The sequence below is a fragment of the Mustelus asterias genome, chromosome 23, assembly GCF_964213995.1.
Source record: "Mustelus asterias chromosome 23, sMusAst1.hap1.1, whole genome shotgun sequence".
Taxonomy (NCBI): domain Eukaryota; kingdom Metazoa; phylum Chordata; class Chondrichthyes; order Carcharhiniformes; family Triakidae; genus Mustelus; species Mustelus asterias.
The window spans coordinates 42,643,850-42,665,512 of NC_135823.1; the positions used below are offsets into that span (position 1 = coordinate 42,643,850).

A 21,663-nucleotide genomic window follows, 5' to 3' on the forward strand; every position below is an offset into this window, starting at 1 on the left:
AGAGGTGGACTTCGACTGCTTTCATGGCTAATGAAATTAATGCACCCATTATTTCAAAGCCAAATTAACTGCAAAATTAGCTAAACTGAGAAGTAAGTAAACCCGTTCTTTTTACCCTAGCAGTTCCTCTTCTGGGGTGGCATGGTGGCACCGTGGTTAGCACCAGCGCCAATGATCCAGGTTCGATTCCCAGCTTGGGTCACTATCTGTGTGGAGTTTGCACGTTCTCCCCATGTCTGCCTGGGTTTCCTCCAGGTGCTCCGGTTTCCTCCCACAGTCCAAAGATGGGCGGGTTAGGTGGATTGGCCATGCTAAATTGCCCCTTAGTATCAGGGGGACCAGCTAAGGTAAATGCATGGGGTTACAGGGATGGGGCCTGGGTGAGACTGTAGTCGGTGCAGACTTGATGGGCCGAATGACCTCCTTCTGCACTGTAGGATTCTATGATCTCCCACAACCCCCTCTCCCAACATCTCCAACTTTATTCAACGGATAATTTTATTCCTGCATCCCAAAATCAGTCATGATCTCATTGAATGGCGGAACAGACTCGATGGGCTGAATGGCCTACTTCTGCTCCTACGTCTTATGTTTTTATAGTCTAATTTCACATCCATCTATGAACTGCTCCTGTGTGTGGTCTGCATTGAATGGCACGGTGGCACCGTGGTTAGCACTGCTGCCTCACAGCACCAGGGACCTGGGTTCAATTCTGACCTTGGGTGACTGTGTGGAGTTTGCATTTTCTCCCTGTGTCTGCATGGGTTTCCTCTGGATGCTCTGGTTTCCTCCACACTCCAAAGATATGCAGGTTAGGTGGATTGGCCATGCTAAATTGTCCCTTAGTGTCAGGGATTAGAAGGGTAAATAGGAGGGGTTACAGGGATAGGGCTTGGGTGGGATTTCTGTTGATGTAGGCTGAATGGGCCGAATGGGCTCCTTCTGCAATGTCGGGATTCTATGATTTTATGAACATGTTTTATTACCTCACAAGTAAGGTATACCTCACAGTGTAGTGAGGTATTACCTCACCTCGAAAACCTAGGAGTAGGCAATAAGATAACAGATGAATGTCGTATAAATTGAGTATTGGACCACGCCATAGTCGCTAGCCACCTACTGCCGGAGAGGCCTCTGGCTGTATTCAGATAATTTAAGCATGTTTTTCTCCGAGACCAGCTACTAAAGCCAGCAGCTCCCTTTGCATCATCCCAAAGGGACAGAGCAACCTTGCCACTTGCTAAGGAAAAACTTAATTACCTATAACACAACTGGACACAAGCTGCAACTCTGTAGTGAGGCAGGAATCAGAAAAGATGAGTTATAAATGGCAGACGTATGAATTAATGCTTGACAGAGAAATTCGTACTCGCTTCACTGTGTTAATGACCAGTATAGATGTCAATAATCATTAACAATTGCAAAGAGGATTAAAACCAGGGAGGCTTGTCCGATTTTCAACTGGAAATTCTTTTGCGATCAAAAGTTATGGATTTAAACCTGGATCAGCAAGTAATTTTTCCTAATGCAGTATTAAAATATGGTAACTATAAAATAATGACATTGAATTTTAATTGTCTGTTGAATATGAAATGATGTATTAATACGTTTAATTTTCACTGGGATTAATTTGGAACGTTTTAGATGACAGAATTTAAATTAAAGGCAATACATTTGCCTTACCTTTCCACATTGAACTTACCATGTGTGAATAAAAATGTCAAAGATTTTAAATGGTTAATCTCACACGATAACTGCACGACAATTAAAAACACACGTTTGCTAAATTCCCCAGCATTATTAAATGTTTGGGTACATTTCTAAATGCTAATGAAAGTAACTCCGCGGATTGTCGAATGGAAAGTTCTCAAATTTAGCAATTAATGCCATCTCCCTTAGGGTCCTTCACCTAGTTGCCTCTAAACTTTTCAATTAAGTCCTCTTTGTATGTTCATGAAACTGTATGCATCTCTCCGAGTATTCAAATAATTGATTTGCAAGAAATGTTTTACTTTAAATGTGTAATAATTAAAAGGCAGAAGATAATAATTTTTGTATCTTGTAGTTCTGGTAGGTTTTCACTCCATTATACTTAGCAAGTGGCAAGGTTGCCACTTGACAGATAAAAGAGAGAGTTCAACCTTCATGGAGGAGGTTTTAATGCAGTTTAATTGTATAGCAAGGATGTGTTATGATTATTTTAAGGTTGAAAATTATACAATCAAAAGTTCCACTTAAACCTATAGTTTGTGTCAAACCTCTTGTATGTTCATCTTTAAGTAAGCTGAAATATTTCCCTATAGATATTAAAATAGACAGGACGCATTCTTGAAGGAATGCACTACACTGTAAAATATTGATTGTGAATGACAATTTGGTTAAAAATGCAATGCAGGAGAATTCTGCGCTCAAGTTAGAATATCTAATGTCAGGTATTCCTTGTGTGTTGAGAGTGTGTATGTATATATTTATATTTTTAAATATGGATGTTTCATTTTACAAATAGTGCACAGTCCAAGTTCTATGCATTCCTGATTTGCTGATCACAGGCTTACATCTCTTGCAATATTTACCCAACTCTTCGATTGGTGGCTATACAACGCAGTCATGATGCTCAAAATGGAACAAAAAAATCCTGAGTGATTGCTGGAAGTAATACTCAAGTCTCCAAAACAGAGAGCTGTGAAATATAGCCATTTCTGTCCTGTTCTGCTCATTCTTATTAATTACCCTGCAGCAGTTCTGCAAAATGGTAACACCATTCTGATTACCCAGAGCACAGATAATTCCTTAGCTACAAGTCCAGTCTGAATGAGCCTTACTAAGTTGCTTCGTGAGTTCTTTCTGCTGAGAACTCCCCTGTGAAATTATTCTTGGCACCAGCCAAAATTCCCCTGTGAAGGTGTTTCCAGAACTTGAGTAGATTCATATTGTTTAATCCAAAGATCAGGAAATGTTCACCTGAGCACATTAACCATTCATCTGCTATTGACTCCTATTCTGTCTTGCAGCTTTTGTAACAAAACATAGTAATACCAGCTGCCTAATACCTCCGTAACACCAGCAGTTTTGTTGTTTCAATTCTAAACTGGTTAATTTTAGCTTTGGATAATTGGTACAGGTTTTATTCCAAAATCTGAATGTCATCAAGAAGCGTCAAGTACTATGACACTGAATAAAGTATACCAAGTAAGAACAAGTGACACACGTTTCAAGCAGACTGAATTTGGCAAAGAAGAATCAAAGTGCTTGTCACCTGATATTTATTTACCTTGTCCAGGATGCTCCACAGACAGGAAAGGGTCCAAAGGCACACTTCTAGAGGTGAAATTGGTCTATATCAGTATTGAAAAACGGGGTCACAGTGGTTCTGCAGCTGGTTTTTCACTCTGCCTGACCTTTTTTTGCCCATTGAAGTTTACAGAGCGCTATTTCAAACTCTTTTTGGAGACTTGTTTCCTCGTTTCTCTCATCAATTTTATTTTAGTTTGAAATGAAAATGCTTGGCACTTTTTTCCAAGCCGATGGAAAATAAAAAACACTGGTGTAGTGAAAAGAAAATCAGCTGTAGTTTTATTCCAGAGCCCATTTCCCACTCCTGAAATAGGCCAGTTTCACCCACACCTCAACACCCACCCCTTCACCCTAAAATTAAAAATGCTATCACTGCAAGGGGGGTAACAAACAGTTGCTGGAGCAATTCTGTTCCATGGGATCAGAAATCAATTGCAAACAACCTTTAACGATGGCTGAGATGTAATGTTAAATAATTGGCAATCACGTCAAATCTTGCCTGTAATTAGTTATCTAGATAAGTAATTAAACAGCACCATCCTATTACCAGGATCAAGTGTCATGTTCTCTTTCTTCAGGTGATAGAAGGCACATTGTTTCTTTTCAGGGACTTGTGTGCACTTTACCCTTTGCAGATCTGATTCTTTTCATAGCTGACTGTACATTTGTAAATCGAAAGATAGTAATGGACTTGAAAGTTGAATGCCTGGAGTTCGGCTCACTTGCTTGGGTATCTATTATAAAAAATCAGTAGTTAGCTGGTCTTGCAATTGCGCCAGTACAGAAATACCGTCCTCCTTTTTGGTCCTCCTGAATTTGCTGTTTCTCTCCATCTGGAACTCTTCAAGGATTCTGTTTAACATTGGTATTTGCTGGCTTAAGGTTTTCAGCTTCTTCTCTAATGTATGAGTCTGCATAGTAACTAACTCTGATCAGTCTCCGCTCCATTGGTTTGAGAGGACCCAGGACACAATCATATGTGGTCCTCTTCCTCACTATGTTAACCTTGGCTCGATGTCATGCAAGTGCCTGAAAAAGGTTGTGATACAATGCCGTCATTGCAAGAAGTGCTGCTGCCATCCCTTTGCACAGTATTTGTCATGATCCCTACGACAGTGCAACAATACCTCACTGGAGTTACTCAGGTAATGCAAGGCCGCTTCCAACACGAAACTTAACGCCAATGCACTTAGACTAATAATTGGAATTTTTATGGTTGAGAAGGCAAACACTTTTAATACAGGCAAAACCCCTCATGTAGTCAATGGAAGACAGTAGGAAATCAAAAAGATGGATCACCCTAATCTATGTATTGACATCTCTCATGGCTGAATAAATGGTGTAGTTGAGCTATATTCGCTGGTATTGATCTGGCTGCTGCTTAACATTCATGCCTTCGCTTCTTGAGGTTGACCACAGGGCAGGGGATTTGCCATCCATCCCCAGCTTACAAAGGGACTCAACACTCCCATAGCAGAACAGTAGGCAAAGTAACTTATCATGATATAGCTTAGAGTTAAGTGCTGTAGTGTAGGGAATAAGAGAAACATTGAAAAATCCATAGCAGCTCTTATGGGGACTTTTGACAGTAACAGAATTGTGTTTTAAAGGTTATTGGGAATTCAAAAAACTATACAACATCTTAGCTGCTTTATAGATCACTTTGCTTAGCAATAAGGCGTATTTGCTATTTTGTATTGCAAAAGACATTTCGTTCATTAGGCAGGGTCATCCATCGTGTGATTTAATAATCTTTGCCCAGACTCTGCTTTGTGACAATCTTTTTAAATGCAAGTGGAATTGAAATAATTTGGGATATTGGTTTGTGATATTTGCACTTGTATGTTCCAGCCCGCACCTAAAGAAATAGCAGTTCTTAGTCTCGCATTGCAATGAATATTTATGTTCACAAAAGGAGGGTTGTTCACACTTAACTTAATCCAATATGCCTTAACAAGGAACACAACCTGCTGTTATTAATCTGTGCCTCATAATGGCTATTAATTGATTCAATTAAAATTAGCATTTGTCTTGGAAAAGGTCAACAATAGTGCAACTATTTGCAGGAAATAAGACCTGCATACCTTTGGTTTACTTAAACATGAAAGATCTCCCGATAAATGACTACAAATAAAGACAACGCAGCTACTTAGAGAGCATGTAAGTCTGCAGAGTCAGTTGCAGCCGAGATTTTTAGAAATATATATATTGAAGTGGCCAGTTCCCGCAAAATATAGATCCAAACTGGAGTCATTTCTTTTTACTTGTGCTGATGCAGAGGTAAATTCTGATCAGCTCAAAGGTAGCTCCTGCATTTTGTTTCGATCACAGAGAAATCCACCCGACTTAGAATGGCTGGAGTGCTTAATATTCTTAATGCTGCTCGCCATCTCCTTCATTTAAATCTTTACTTGAAGCAAGACAGAGGTGTATAAAGCAGAAGTGTATTGATCAATGGATGGCTATTATTAATTTTGAAAGCCTGGTACATTTCCTGGCACCAGCGATTGGAAGCTGTTTTTTTTTCAGGCAGGAGGGAGTGCGAACATAAAGTTTAACTTGTCCCATATTTATTCTCAGTTTTTGGGTGAAGGACATGATTGTTTGTGTCCAAGCATTCTGCTGCCATTCCAGCCAGTCAATGATTTCACCAGATCACACCACCTGAGCAATGCTGATTGATGCTGAAATTGCCTCTGAAAGTTCTCATAAGTTCCCCTTTTATAGATTAAGTGCTGGGCTACGGAAAATAACTGCGCACAGCTGAATTCTGGTGAGTTTAATCAGGTTTAATGGACTTGGGAGCTTGTTGGGAATTAAATAACTATTGATTTGTTGGAATGTTACTGTCATTACAAAATGCCAGTATACGGACATTATCCAACAGATGGAACTGATGTAGAGGCTTTTAAATTTCAGGAGCCCAGTCTTAACACAGTAGCAACACTATCTCTCCTGGCTGCTATAAATTATTCAAATATATTTTGGAAAAGCTGAAAACCACTATTATGGAAGCCAGAACCTAAATATAGTATATATTTCTGGTATATATATATCGTATATATGTACATAGTATTTATATAGTATATATGTGTATATATATGTAGATATATATATATATATATATATATCAGATCATAAGCAGAAGCTCAAGTACAGGATGTTAAATTATAGTTACATGGTAAAAACTAGTAAGCAGATGTCAAAATCTCAGTGGTTCTTAATTTATCAGAAGTACATTATCCCCCTTTGTCAACCTACACTACACCTACAATTTATACTTCAAAATAAATCTGACAGATCCTTCTTGGCGTTCTTGTCTATCTTTCCTAATTAGTTCAGAGAATAGATTTGGAATTCTGAAACTTGAGTTCGATCATAAGCCAGTTCTTTGTGCTGCTGAAACAGGCCCCTCTCTGCTCAGTGTTTCGGTTCTGCTGAATAATGGTTGGATCTTTCACTCGTTGTGAACTCCACACTGGCTGTGAATTCAATCCCACAGTGAGCACAAAGTTTACAGCACAGATTAGAGGCCTTAAAACTATAAATAAGGTGGCACAGTGGTGAGCACTGCTGTCTCACAGCGCCAGGGACCCGGGTTCGATTCCCGGCTTGGGTGACTGTCTGTGTGGAGTTTGCACGTTCTCCCCGTGTCTGCATGGGTTTCCTCCGGGTGCTCCGGTTTCCTCCCACAAATCCAAAGATGTTCTGGCTCGGTCTATTGGCCATGCTAACTTCTCCCGGAGTGTTGCAACTAGGGGCTTTTCACAGTAATTTCATTATAGTGTGAATGGAAGCCTACTTGTGACTAATAAATAAACTACTTTTTCAAAGATGTGCAGGGTAGGTGGATTGGTCATGCTAAATTGCCTCTTAGTGTCCAAAGATGTGTAGGTTAGATGGATTAGCCATGAGAAATGTGTGGTGTTATGAGGAGAGAGTGGGGGAAAGGGCCTGGGTAAGAGAGAGTTGGTGCAGTCTCGATGGGCCAAATGGCCTCCTTCTGCACTGTAGTGACTCTGAAGTATAAAATGTTGATTTGGAAGAGGGTGCCTTAAGCCTCAACTTTCAATTGTTTGGGCATTTACCTCAAGAAGAGAGTTGCCTTTCCTTTTTCAGAAGATGTCATTGCGAATGGTACATTCATGGTGTTTAATTATAAGCAGGTGGTGGGTTATTAACTGGGGATTCACTTGTGCCCTAACAAATAGACATGGCTGGGATCGAAGGTGAGTGTGTTTGTAATGCATAAGCTTGTAAATAAATGATTTGAAAGTGTATAAAGCTTGGCACCTGTTCCAGCCTTCACCAACTGGCTTTCTGGAGTGCAACACAAGGTCAGTAGCACTGCCAAGCTGCTCAGCTTACTGGGGGTGCAGCACCTGTCACCAGCTGCTTTTGGCTTGATCACACATGGTGCATCATTTTGAGAATGGTCCCCTGTGAGCAATTAATTACATCCCATCTCGACATCGTACCGACCGGGAGAAATAACGGCCGCTTTTCAAATTTGGATCAAAGAATTCCACTCAACAAGTTAACACGCTGCTCACACAAAATGGAATGTTCAGCTACAGGATGGGCCCTGGACTCATGTTATTTAAAGGGCCAGGCACCCAATTTGCAAGTAAGGTGATTCGGAAGAACTTTTGCAATTGCAAAGTACCTGGATGTACTCTGGAGTGTTGCTTGGGCTGTTGTGGTGAGTTCCTGGATTTAGCAGGGAGTGTTGCTGCACCCTCACAGGGAGGACAGAGGAGTAACGTGGCTTGTCCGCATGAAGAATGCAGCAGCAATGGGGACAGCAGTGGCAATGCCTTTGGTTCTTCAGCATGACAGGAAGAGGGAATAGACGCTGCAATGAAGGCAAGCACAGAACAATACTCTCGACAACTTACAGCCTGAATCCTCCTCACTCCTCGACAATGACAGGAGGCTGTCTGGAAGGCCGGGCAATGCACCCAGCATCTCGGTGTGAATGCCCAACGGCACTTCCCTGTCTCCACTCCATCAAGTTCCTCACCTCAGTCGCCTGTAGCAGAACCCAATTGTGATTCTGCCCCACTGTGAGCTGACACATAAATCGTACTTTCCCCCTCGCTTTGCTGCAGCCCACTTGTGCCAGGGATTCACCATGCGCCGGTCCCAGTTCTATCATTGTGTCTAATGTACACGCAGAGCCTGTACCTAAGCTGGTAACTGCAAGTGTCTAATCAAGGGGCAGGGTCTCTCCATCATGACTGTGCTATTGCTTTTTTTTTAATTGTGTGGCTGCTGTGGCCCGACAGACTTGGGATTCTGAAAGCAGAAAATTGGAAAAAATTCCAATTTCTCTTCATCTTCACCTCAAATGGGTGACCCCTTGTTTTGGAACTGAGTCCCCTTCAGGATCTTAGATGTTTCAATAAGATCATCTCTCACTCTATTAAACTCCAATGGATCTAGGCCAGATCTGCCCATCCTTTTCTCAGTAGACAATCTTTTTCCCAGGATTTGGTCAAGTGAACCTTCTCCGCACTGCTACTTATGCAGTTATATTCTTCCTTAAATAAGGAGACCAAAACTGTACATAGGATTCTAAATATAGACTCATCAGTGCCTGTACAAAGCATCTGTAGGTTATATTCCATTCCCCTTTGCAATAAACAATAACATTCCATATGCCTTCCGAACCACTTGCTGTATCTGCATACTAGCTTTTAGCAATTCATGCTCCAGAACATCCAAATTCTCCTGCACTGCAGTGTTCTGCAATCTCTTTCTATTTAAATAATATGCTGCTTTCCTATTTATCCTGTCATAACTGAATTACTGGGGGTGTATAGAGGCTGGCAATATTGGTAAAGTGTAAGGTATTGGTGAATCCTCAACCACCCTTGATGAAATACTAAAAGCCATTGGCAAATATTTTAAATGTTCAAGTTGTGGAACACACAGAGCTTAAAAAGTAAAACAGAAAACTACTGTACAGCTACAAAACGAATAAGAAGACATTACCTGAGGAAACCACACAAGGGTGTCAGAGAGACCTAGAACTTTTGGGAAGTTCCAAATATATGTATTTTTGTGAAGTCCAACACATTAGCTAAACTGTAACAGCAGGTGGCAGTGCAGAGCAAGCAACTGACTTAATAAAAGAAAACTATCTGATGAAGTCCAAACTAAGCAACCAATGCATAAGGAAAATGGAATCTTTGGAAAATGTCCGCATCAAAGCTGAATTGAAAGATGTGAAACACCAAATTCAAGCTATGTACTTTGTACTTTGAAAATGCATGATAAACTAAAGTCTTCATTGAAACCAAACTGTTTGAGACCTGAATAAATAAGTTTCTGAGGAGTTTCAAAGGTACAAGGAGTAATTAACAACTCTAAATTCCATTGTTGACAAATCAAAGCAGGAGTTGGGAAAACGCAACCAGAAGTACAAACAGGCACAACAGAAGGCAGAAAAGTTCCTCAAAGCAGTTGGGGCCTTAAAGGCTCTTTTAAGGAAGCAATAAGTGCCCATAGAAAAGCATGAGTTCAAAAAGGAAGCTGGATATTACTTCAGAACAAGCTGCAGTGGAACTACCAATAGCAACAAAGCAATGCAATGAAGTGCAGTGTGAGAAGGCAAAAGCTGAACAAGAACAGAAACAATTGAAAAAAAAAAGCTAACCATCTTTCAATATCAAATTCAAAAACAGCGCATAATCCTTCAGCAGTATGAAAAATAAAGACTACATTGATTGCAGAATGGAAGAACAGTAGAACAGACTCGATAAGACTCTGTTAAGTTACAAGAAAACTTGAAACTGTACAGTTGAGCTTTGCAAAGAAATGAAAAACCTGCTAAATGACATTCACAACCCTACAAGGATCCATCCAGTCAAAGATTGTTCCTGTGGAAAATAACAAATTGAAGCAAAATGAGTTCAGCATCATTAGAAGGAACTGATGAGCCAATTGACAGAGAAGACCCATAAATGTTCTATTTTTGTCAGAAGAAGTCAAGAGGTACAAGAAAGAGACTACGGAGCTGAAGAAATTGATTGGACATTTGGAAGAAAACATTACCTTTCCAAAGAAATATGTGAAGAGATGGCAATAAATAATTTAGAATGGCAAGAGCAAGTAGAACCTCTCACAAAAGTCCATAAGGAATCTCAAAAACAATTGGCAGAAGTGTAATGACAGAATGTGAGCTTGGAGGATAGCTCTGAGGTAAAATGCACTCTGAAAGAAAATCTGATCGGTGTAGAGAACCAGCTTTCACATCAGAGAGATGAGTTTGTGAAGAATTAAACAAGAACTGATGAGAATACTCAAAGGTAAGTCATTGGAAGTGGAGCACTTGAAAGAGGAATTGAAATGCTTCAGTGACAAGCTTGTAGAAGCACATTCAAAAAAGATAGATCCTCAATTAAAACAAAATTCCGAGCCTTTCATAGAATTCCTACAATGCAGAAGGACAACCTGTCAAGCCTACAACAATCCCACCCAGGCTCTATCCCTGTATTTGCCCTACCTAATCCCCTCGACACTAAGGGTCAATTTAGCATGGTCAATCAACCTAACCCTTACATCTTTGGACTGTGGGAGGAAACCGGAGCACCAAAAGGAAACCCATGCAGACACAGGGAGAATGTGCAAACTCTACATAGATAGTCACCTGAGGCTGGAATTGAACTCAGGTCCCTGGCATTGCGAGGCAACAGTGCTTTGATCCGCTCTAGCAGTCACAGTATTCATAGAACTAGTTCAGTTCAGTTTCTGGCCAATGGTAACTCCTAGCATGTTGATAGTGGGGGATTCAGTGATGGTAATGCCATTAAATATCAAAGTGAGATGGTTAGATCCTCTCTTGTTGGTGATGGTCATTGCCTGGCATTTGTGTGGCGTAAATGTTACTTCTCATTTGTCAGCTCAAGCCTAGATATTGTCCCGGTCTTGCTGCATTTGAACATGGACTGCTTCAGTATCTGAGGGTCGTGGATGATACTGAACATGGTGCAATCAAAGTGAACATCTCCATTTCTGACCTTCTGATGGAAGGGAGGTCATTGTAGCAGCTGAAGATGGTTGGGCCTGTGACACTAAACAGAGGGATTCCTGTAGCAATGTCTTGGTGTAATACAAGGATCTGGCACTTATAGGGAGGTCTTGTAGGGAAGGTTCAGGTTGGAGAACTTGGGGAAGTGCGATGGGATGCCCAATTGTGCTATGTTGTTCAGGTGAGATTGGGAGTGCAGCTGTTTCCCGGACAGGTATGCTTGATCGAGCAGGTTATTGAAAAGTCACTTCCCCTCTGCATATAGCAGTCCTCGCAAAGGTATAACTGTGACTTTCAGGAAACCTGGTCGCCCACAGTAAAATGTCAGATGTTCACTAACAATTGACTCAGAGACTCATTATAATATTTATGCACGAGATTGGCTGCTCCACAGCCATTGAATGCTCAAACTAGTGTTTAATTGACTGGAAACAGAACGTGTGCCCCTCAGTCAGGAAGAAGTCACACCTAATCAGCCTCCTTAGAAAGAGTTGGTCACCTGCTTACTATCTGCCCACCCTCCGCCCAGGTTAATACTGCAAGTGGATTGGCTGGTGGTGGGATGCAGTTTTCTGAGCCCAATCCCAGTCATTCACTGAGGTTAAAAATGCCTCTTGTTGTGACCCATTGTGGGCACTATGTTTCAGGAAGCACATCAGGGCCTTTGGGAGAGAGTGCAAGAGCTTTCACTCTCAGTTACACGGACCGACTAGAGAAGCCAGGACTGCTCTCCTTAACACAGAAGTTTTAAGGGAGATTTAATAGAGATGTTTCAAATTCTGAATGGCTTTGATACAGTAGAAATGGAGAAACTGTTTCTATGGACAGGAGTTAACCAGCAAGCTATGATGATCTGGAATGCACAGCCTGCAAGTTAGGAACAAAATCAATTATAACTTTCAAAAGTGCATATACTTGAAGCGGAGTACAACTAACTGGATAGCTCTATCAAAGAGCTGACACAGACATGGTGGGCCGAATGGACTGCTTTGTGCCGTATCACTCTATATAGTTTAAATTTCATCCTGAAAATAATTGATTTTCCCCTTTACGCAAGATTAGAAAACAGATGTTATGATGACCATCATGATCTATTTGCAAGGTCTCTCCATCCCAGGGGTTGAATCTCTTTCAGATCTGGAAAGAGACCTTAAAAGACAACGGGGAATGTTGCAGAAGCTGCTGTTTTGAAGTGAATGTCCGACCCTCTCCATTGTAGAATGGGTATGCGTGTGTGTCTACTAGAAAAACCAGGGGAAATATAAACGGGTGCATCTCTGACATGTTTATTGAATCAATATGATATTTCTGAATTGCTGCAGCCTTGGCAGTTACAAGTAAGCGATGGTAGGATGGATAGAAATGTGTGCTTAAACTTTAAATCTCAGAGCATCAAACAGCCTTGGTAAGTGTCCAGCACTGATATAGTTCTCTCGGTATTCTGCTCCTGCTGTGGTGGGGGTCTGGGTGGTGGATTTAAAAGGGAAATAAACATGGCCCCACCTACTGCCTTTTTTAAGGTGGTGGAATTCGGACGTCTGTGGAGTGGTGGGACATCTAATTAACATTTTTAAATTTTGGCTCTCACAGAGCATTTGAGAGCCCAATTTAAAATTTACTGTTGCTACAGTGGTTTCTCATTGATTGTGAAACGGAGGCGCTGGGTCCCTCGGGTAAGCTGTTGTTCCAACATTCCTTCTGGGTCAAGAGGAGCAGGATTGCCTCTAAAGTCCCAATCACCAGCCTCAGCTTTCTCCTCCCAACCTCCCAATCTAATTGCATTGTTTGCAAGGCTGGCATTTGGTGCCCATCTCTAATTATCCTTGAGAATGTGATGGTGAGCTGCCCACAGAAGCTCGGCAGTCCTTGTGCTGCTGTACAACTTGTAGATGGTGCACATTGTGTACCGGCAGTGGAGGGAATAAATCTTTAAAGCGATGGATGGGAGTCTAGTGAAGTGGGCTGGTTTGGACGGTGTTGAGCTTCTTGAGTGTTGTTGGAGCTACACTAATTCAAGCAAGTGGGAGTATTTTGTCACACCCCCAACTTCTACCTTATAGATGGCAGACAGGCTTTAAGGAATCAAGTGATGAGTCACCCACTACAAAATACGCAGCCTCTGCTCTGCCCTTGTAGCCCCATAAAACTCCTGCTTTTATTTTCTATGTGGCTATGAACTGAGACTGTTAGATTCATTTCATAATCAAAAGCAGGACATGGCTGGAAGGGGTCCTGTTTTGTATATGTGCTCACATACATATTTTAATATTATTATGTATGTACATTTTAGAAGACGTAGCAGATATACTTTATTTACTGCCATATCTTTTCCTATTTGTATGGCTGTTGCTGTCAATTTCTGCTGACCCGCAGGATGTTGACAGTTGGGTACTCAGGATGGTAATGCTGTTGCACCTCAAGTGGAGGTTATTAGGTTCTTTCCTGTTAGAGGAAGTTGTTGCCTGGCGCTTGTGAAGTGCAAATGTTATTGCCACTTATCAGCCCAAGCCTGCATGTTATCCAGATTTTGCTGCACGTCAAAGTGGATGGCTTGATTATTTGAGAAATTATGAATGAAACTGAACACTCTGCAAACATCCCACTGCTGACCTTACAATGGAGCAAAGGTCATAGGTGAAAGCTGAAGATGGTTGGGCCTAGGCCAACATTGAAGGACAAATTTAAAGTATTTTCTGCAGATATGTTAGCTGACCAAATTGAATACTCAAACGTGAGTCATGGCATGATATCAAATACCAAGTTGCCTCAACAACTTGAGTATCAGGAGAATATCTTGCATAGTATTTCCTCGGTTCCTATGTGCAGCACAGCAACACTTCCATTTCCACCTTGCTGGATGTTTGGCCATTGTGGAGAAGATTCTGAGTGATTACCTGATTTTTAAGGTTGGTCGTTTTGAACTTGTGAGGTTATCTTCACTGGCAGAACCTGAGCATGTTTAAAATCCCTGAGGTCAGTTATCTGTCCCGGGGGGGTCACTGGGAAGTGACCTGCTGGGATTTGCACCTCGGGCGAGAAGAGCACCCCAACTCATCCAAAACTGGTGGCCTCGTTTGGTCCTGAATTTGGTCCTCAAAACTATCCCCGATCCCCCCCGCACATAAACTGGGGCCATTGACAGCTGGGCTCTTGGGGCTAAAGGGATATGGGGGGACGGTGGGATCAGGATATTGAATTTGATGTTGAGCCATGATCAAAATGAATGGTGGAGCAGGCTTGAAGGGCTGAATGGCCTACTCCTGCTTTTATTTTCTATGTGTCTATGAACTGAGACTGTTAGATTCATTTCATAATCAAAAGCAGGACATGGCTGGAAGGGGTCCTGTTTTGTATATGTGCTCACATACATATTTTAATATTATTATGTATGTACATTTTAGAAGACGTAGCAGATATACTTTATTTACTGCCGTATCTTTTCCTATCCTGGGTAAGTATGGCTTTTGTGTATTTAAATCCTGAAACGCACAGAATCATGATTATTTCAGATTAGACAATCTGAAACTGCCTTATGTTAATCGCTAGGAAAACATAGGCTGTTGCAGCTCAGAGTTATCCCAGTGGGGAGGGGGTATATGTGTGTGTGTACATGTGTGCTGAAAGTTTCTATTTCACTTCCTCTTTAAATTTATCATACCCCATGAACAAGTGCAGTAACAATATCATAGGTGGGATTTTCTGCCCTCACTTTCAGTGGGCAGGAATGGTAGAGGGAGCAGAGAATCTGATTTGAGCCAGATTGGGAGGGGGGGGGGGGCGGTTGGAGGAGGAGAGGGTGGTTCCATGGTGGTCGGTTGGGGGGAGGGGCATGGGGTCCTGTTTCCGTGTGTGTTTCTTTTCCTATTTTTATTTTTGACGTTGAGCTGGGGAACCATGGGCAGAGGTCCAGGATGGCTTTGACGCTCTCCCCTCTTACCCTGCCACTGTGTGGAGGGGATCCCCCAATAATAGTGTTTCGGCAACTGTGGACAGCTTTTATTTCTAATATTTTGAAGGTGTTGTGAAGATAGCATCCTCTCTCTCTCTCTCTCTTGCTCTCTCGTGCTCTCTCTCTCTCTCTCTTGCTCTCTCGCGCTCTCTCTCTCTCTCTCTTGCTCTCTCGCGCTCTCTCTCTCTCTCTCTCTTGCTCTCTCGCGCTCTCTCTCTCTCTCATACTCTGTCTCTCTCTCTCCCTCTCTCTGTTATTTACAACAGCCCACTGCAATTTCTTCAGTTCCGGAGGGTCTCCTACTAGCCACCCAACTTTGAGAGTTCGTTCACTTTACTTGATTGGATGATGAGCTCTCCCCTCTGGTCACTATTTGGGTGATCAAGCAAAGATTGATGCTGCATTGCTGCTCCCAAAGCAATATGGGATAGGGGCCTGCATTTGGTGAGGGGTGGGGTTGAGGGGGTGCGGTCCTACATTGAGAAATCCTGCCCATGGTGTTGACAAGCCCCCTTTATCTGAGTTGCAATATGTTATGTATGTTAGGGTATATAGCCCCTTTAAGGGAACAGGTCCTGGGGTGTGGGGTGAGCTGGTTGGGAAGCGCCCGGAGTGGGCAATCAACGTTTGGAGTGTGGAGCGAGTAGACTGAATAAAGATCGGTGTTCCCTGATGCCTGGCTGTAGAGCAGTTCCTGAGGGGACACCTCAGTACTAAAAGATTTAACACAATACACCTTTAACAATTCACTGACACAAGGGCGGGAATTCTCCCGTCCCGCCCGCCATGGTAATCTTAGCGCTGGCGGGGGGGAAACCATGCAGAGGTCCATTGACCTCGGGCAGGATTTTCTGGTTTTGGGCGAGCACGGCCAGACAATCCCACCCACTCGGTTCAAAAGCGAATGCATCGGGGGAAATCGGTATGCATGGGGTTTGTCTGCTATCACAGCCACTACATAAGCATCTCCTTTCTCACAACTGAACTTTGTTTAGCAGATCTAAAAACAAATATTTATTTGGCAGCTTTTTTAGTGCTGACCGTTCAAATGTACAGCACTGGGACGTTGGCCCAGCAAACTATGAGAAATAATAGAACAACCTAATAGAGGAAAGGCTGAAGGAGATTAGGCAGAACTTTTGCAAAATCGTTCACAGTAACGATCAAGTTTAGAATTAATCCTGTGTCTACATTGTGTCATGGTTATTTCTAAGCAAATGAGAAATAATAAAGCAGGAAGATAAACTAATTAATAAAATATTGTTTTAAAATTCGAAACTATTGTAAAATTTGACGGGAAAAGAAACGCAAAGACAGGTGAATGGGTGTGTGAAGTGCAAATGCACAACGGAAGGATAATAGATGGGAGGATTTTCCCGTCCTGCCCACTACGGGAATTGTAACGGGTGGAGGGGGGCTTGGGGGGGTGAACCATCTAAAGGTCCATGGACCTTGGACGGGATTTTCCGGTTTTGGGGCGAGCGTGGCCAGAGAATCCAGCTCTTGTTACTTCATAAGAACATGGTTTGGTTGATGGAGGCGTTAACAAAAATGCCACGCTGTAACTTTTTTGTGGCAAAGCTGAGCCTGTGATAGAAGGGTAAGGTCGGTGGGATTGATGGTTCCGAAATGCAGTTTTTGCCAGTTAAAGTTATGTTTCATGGGGCTTTTTGAGTGAAGTCATTTTCCGTACAGTTCAGGGCTGGGAGGGATACAAAAGAAGACAGATGGTTTCCCACAGAATTACCCTGCAGCTCTTTCATCTCTCATCTAACTATTAATTCATCTGTTCGGATGGATACATTCGTGCATGTAACCAAGATGAATATTAATGAGATTTTTAATAACCCTGTACATTTGCATTCTTAGTAATTCTTACATGGTTCTAGCTGATTAAAATGAATAATTTACATAATTAACATATGGTTATACTGTTGCCTTTAATATGCTGATTATCTCAACACTTTGGTCTAAAGTCAATTGGATTCTGAAAACTTAATGATTGTTTGAAGTTAGAATGGTTTATTCCAATGAGGATGGTAAATATTTGCTGTGGCGCTCAGTTATAAGAGAAATGTCCATCCAAAACTTCTCTCTGCTTTGCAAAATATTCATCGTTTATTCTAATCAACGTGAGGATGGGTATTGCAGTGGTCACGGCAGAATATATTCCATGGAACGTGCTGTGTATGTTTTACTGAAGTTTGATATTTAGACCCTGTTGCTGATAATTAATCTGTTTAAGATATGATTATTAAGGAGAGCATGTTCTTCTATCTGCACAACTGGCGGGAGGTCAACCAGAAAAGGAGGTAAGTGGTTGCCATTGGATTCCTGGAATGAATATCAATGAATTTCGACCTCTAATGATTGTGATGGTATTTTTGCATCACCAGCAAAGGATGTTTCAGGCTCTTAGCTCTCCATCTTAAAGCAGTGATTAGGTTTGCATCTTTTCTAGCTTATGTATCAAATCATGAACCTGCAACAATTTGAAAATGTTGACTTTTTCTGCTCTTGGGTCCGTTGAAATTTGCTTTATTGCATCCCTCCAGTGCAGAGGAGGCCATTCAGCCCATCGAACCCGCATGACAACAATCCCACCCTATCCCCGTGATCCCCACGTATTTACCCTGCTAATAATCCACCTGACACCAAGGGGCAATTTTAGCCTGGCCGATCCACCGAACCCGCACGTCTTTGGAGTGTGGGAGGAAACCGCAGCAGCCGGAGGAAACCCACGCAGACACAGGGAGAACATGCAAACTCCGCACAGGCACTCACCCGAGGCTGAGATTGAACCTGGGTCCCTGGCGCTGTGAGGCAGCAGTGCCACCTTGCTGCTCTAATAACTTTGATATGACTCAAACACAGAGGTTTTTAAGGACAGGTTGCAAAAAAAAAAGATAACCAGGTTTCCCAGCTGCAAATTGTGGCTCTTTATCACCCTTTGTCTGATGATGCAAATGCCATTTTGTCACACAAACGGCATCTGATGTGTTGGTACACTTCTGGTGCTATCCACACTGTTTCAACAGAGACATTTAAGGCACACGGTGAGAGCCCCTTAGAACTATGCAGAGTAGACAGATCGTAGCGTTAATTGGTTTTAATGCTGATTTGACAGCAGCACTGCCATTCTGAATCACAAAGCTCCAGCTGATGCCTTCTCTTCCCGTCACGCAGCCGCACATGTGCGCAGAAGCAGAAGGACTTCCTACCTCCCCAACTCCCTCACACACTCCCCCAACCCACAGTACGTTTTAAAGGGATCCCCAATAAATTTTGGTTAGCTGTTGATTGATTCCAGCTGGCTCCAGTTGTGTTTTTAGGAATGTTTTATGGTTTCCAAACTTGTTTCATCGACACTTGAGCCACCATGACAAGATGGCTGTTTGCCAATGAGGGCTATTTTTTTTCGATGATATTGCTTGTGACTGCAGTGTGTAACTCATGCGCACGTACATGGTATTCATATAGCACGTAAAAACCATGCTGCCAGTCAAAATGTGGCAAATAGACGATTGGAGTGCTTAAACCATGCTTCTGCTATCCACTCTGGAGGAGCCATGTGGCATGGTGGCACAGTGGTTAGCACTGCTGCCTCACACCGCCAGGGACCAGGTTCAATTCCGGCCTCGGGTGACTGTGTGGAGTTTACACGTTCTCCCCGAGTCTGCATGGGCTTCCCCCGGGTGCTCCGGTTTCCTTCCACAGTCCAAAGCTGTTTGGATTAGGTCGATTGGCCATGCTAAATTGCCCCTCCGTGTCAGGGGGATTAGTGGGATAAATACGTGGGGTTACAGGGGTAGGGTAGGACTATTGTTGGTGGAGATTTGATGGGCTGAATGGCTTCCTTCTGCATTATAGAATTCTATGATACTTAGCACATCAGTAGTCTACTGCATGCTGAATCACCTCAGTACCATGAGAGCACAATCCTTACCACCTGTTACACGGCAACCAACTGTTGAGGAAGAGGAAGGGAACCAACATGGCTGGGCTGGGCTATCTGTGATCGACTCATCTGACTGTGGTGCTAGTAAATGCACCCTCAGTCATGGCCATTAAAATGGTGGCGAGCGCTACCACCTCCATCAAGCTAAGGACACACAGCTGTAGATGCTGCTACCTCGGGTTATGAGATATCGTGTCCTGCCAAAGAGAGGGAAGTCTGCCAGTGAATGACGTGCAAGGTTTTTGGGTGATGAGGCTGTCGTAGCTGGTAATGTATGGAACATACAGCAGGGCAAGGTTTGAGGAGGTCAGGTGACGAGCTATGAAAGTGAGTAATGCGTCGAGACTGCCAGAGATTGCTAGTAGGTGAGTGATGGATCTGTACTGAGCAGTATGTGAAGATAGTGATGCAGCTGGTGAGATGTGACATTTGAAGATACGTACATGACCTTGACCATTCATGTGAGTTCGTTAAATTATTCTGTGGGACTATATTCAAGTAGCATTGGCTGCCATGGCATTCTGGGCCCATTGTCTTTGCAAACTTGTCTGGAGGGCTATTTGTGGATATATATGGGTGGGATCCTCTGTAGTATGCTTCTTGGTGGCTGGAGGCAGCTCACCTTTAGCCGGTGGCGGAATCTTCTGGGCCCACCATTGTCAATGGGATTTCCCATTGATTCCGCCCCACACCACTGAGAAACCCATGCCAGAGGCGTGCCATTGGCAGGAATGGAAGATCCCACCGGTGGGTTTTCCTCACCTCTTCCTGCACCAAGGTTTTTGGTACAACATCGGAAAAGCCTGGTGCCCACACTTACTGCCATGTCAGTCTTCTGCCTTCCCAAAACCAGAATCAGTTGTGCAATAACTTCCAGTGGCTGATCAGTGCACTTGCCTTTTAAGAAGTGCAGGGTGGTGCACAGCGCAATCCACGCTCCACGATTATTTGAAGTTTAAATGTTGTCTGCTTGGGAGGAATGGGTGTTAATCCTGCATTGTGATCCCTACACCTGATTTTGGGACCTGTCCAATTCTGCAACCTTTACGTTCCAGTCGTGTCAGAACAGAAAAGGCATTGTGGCTCCATTTGACAAAAAAAGCTGCAGAATGAAAAAAAAGCCACAGATGGAATGAGAGCAAAATCTTTTGGGATTTGAGTTTGTTGTGGTGCAGGTGACATTTGGATGCTTTGTATCTGGCACATGAGTAGAAAATATGGGAAACAAATTGCATGTTTATACACTTCCCCTTTATTTACGGGAGGACTCTGGACAACTTGTGGCCTCCGGGGTCAGCTGAGAAAAAGAAGTAGTCTCTTTACTGTAGACTTTATGGTGTTAATCCCTTTTTCTTTCCTTTTAATGAATGCTGGATCTTGGACAGGATATGGCCCCCAAACACAGCACTCGAACAAGCCTTAATCTTTAATAAGCTGTGGTGCAAGTCTATAACTGTCAGAGGATGACGGAAGAGTGGTGCTTTCTGCCTGCCTGCTCGGAATATGAAAACACTGTTCTTAGGTGGAGAAGAAATGTCACTTTTCACTGTTACTTATTGTGCCGCCGATTGATACAAGCAAACTCTATTTAGGACCACTTGCCGTCAGAAAACGCAGACTTTCAGTTTGGAGACTGAATTAGCAGAAATCTTAAAATGAAAGTATGTATTTTTCCAGCTCACTTCCTGATGTGGAAATCCATTTGGTTGTGGAGTATTTTGTGACGTCAAAAACATCCTCACAACTGCTTTGAACAAAGAAACTAATTGCACTTCTCTTCACTCGCAAACAAAAAAATTACTGTGTAGGTCACCCTGAATGAAATTGATAAATGTATCCATAGTTTCAGCTATTGAACCTGTTTGAAATTGGTTAGCGCTTATTTGTGTAATAAGTTCAGCTCCAGTATAAAACTGAAGTATCTGAAGCACTTTCAAAAAGAGTTTTTCAGTGGCTCACTTTCTTAATGGCTGTTTTAATATGTTACTTTAAAGCAGCTAATTTGCTGATAGTATGGTTTTTCTTTCAGGGATTTTTATTTAAGTCAAATCAAGGGAGTTTCTTGAAAGTTCGAGCGTTCTGTCTTCACCACGCCGTAGTCAATTATCTAATATTGAAACAATAATACCTATTTGAGCTAACGTTTGCCTTTAGGTGAAGTAATCATAAATAAAAGGTACTTCATGAGCAAGCCGATCTATAGAGCTACTTAGCTTGTCACAATTCTCTGTATCTTTGATACCGAGGGGAAAATGTAACAGCAGATGTGTGGCATTTGAAATTTGGTACTCTGATTATCAAGCTGGAATAATTTCCAATAAAAACAATCATTTTTAATGCAAAAATATAGCTTTCCTTTGTTACAAGAAAGATCAGATTCGGCTTGCTTTTTTTTGGAACAAAGGAGGCTGAGGGGAAATCTAATTG

At 42.4% G+C, this 21,663-nt stretch overlaps 1 long non-coding RNA gene across 1 annotated transcript; it reads left to right on the top strand.

The window, feature by feature from the left end:
* The first annotated feature begins 16,752 nt into the window (after positions 1 to 16,752).
* On the top strand, positions 16,753 to 20,752 carry LOC144510459 (uncharacterized). Its single transcript, XR_013500633.1, has 3 exons — positions 16,753 to 16,878; positions 17,524 to 17,590; positions 20,622 to 20,752. It is a non-coding gene; the product is annotated as an uncharacterized LOC144510459 (long non-coding RNA).
* The last annotated feature ends 911 nt before the right edge of the window (positions 20,753 to 21,663 follow it).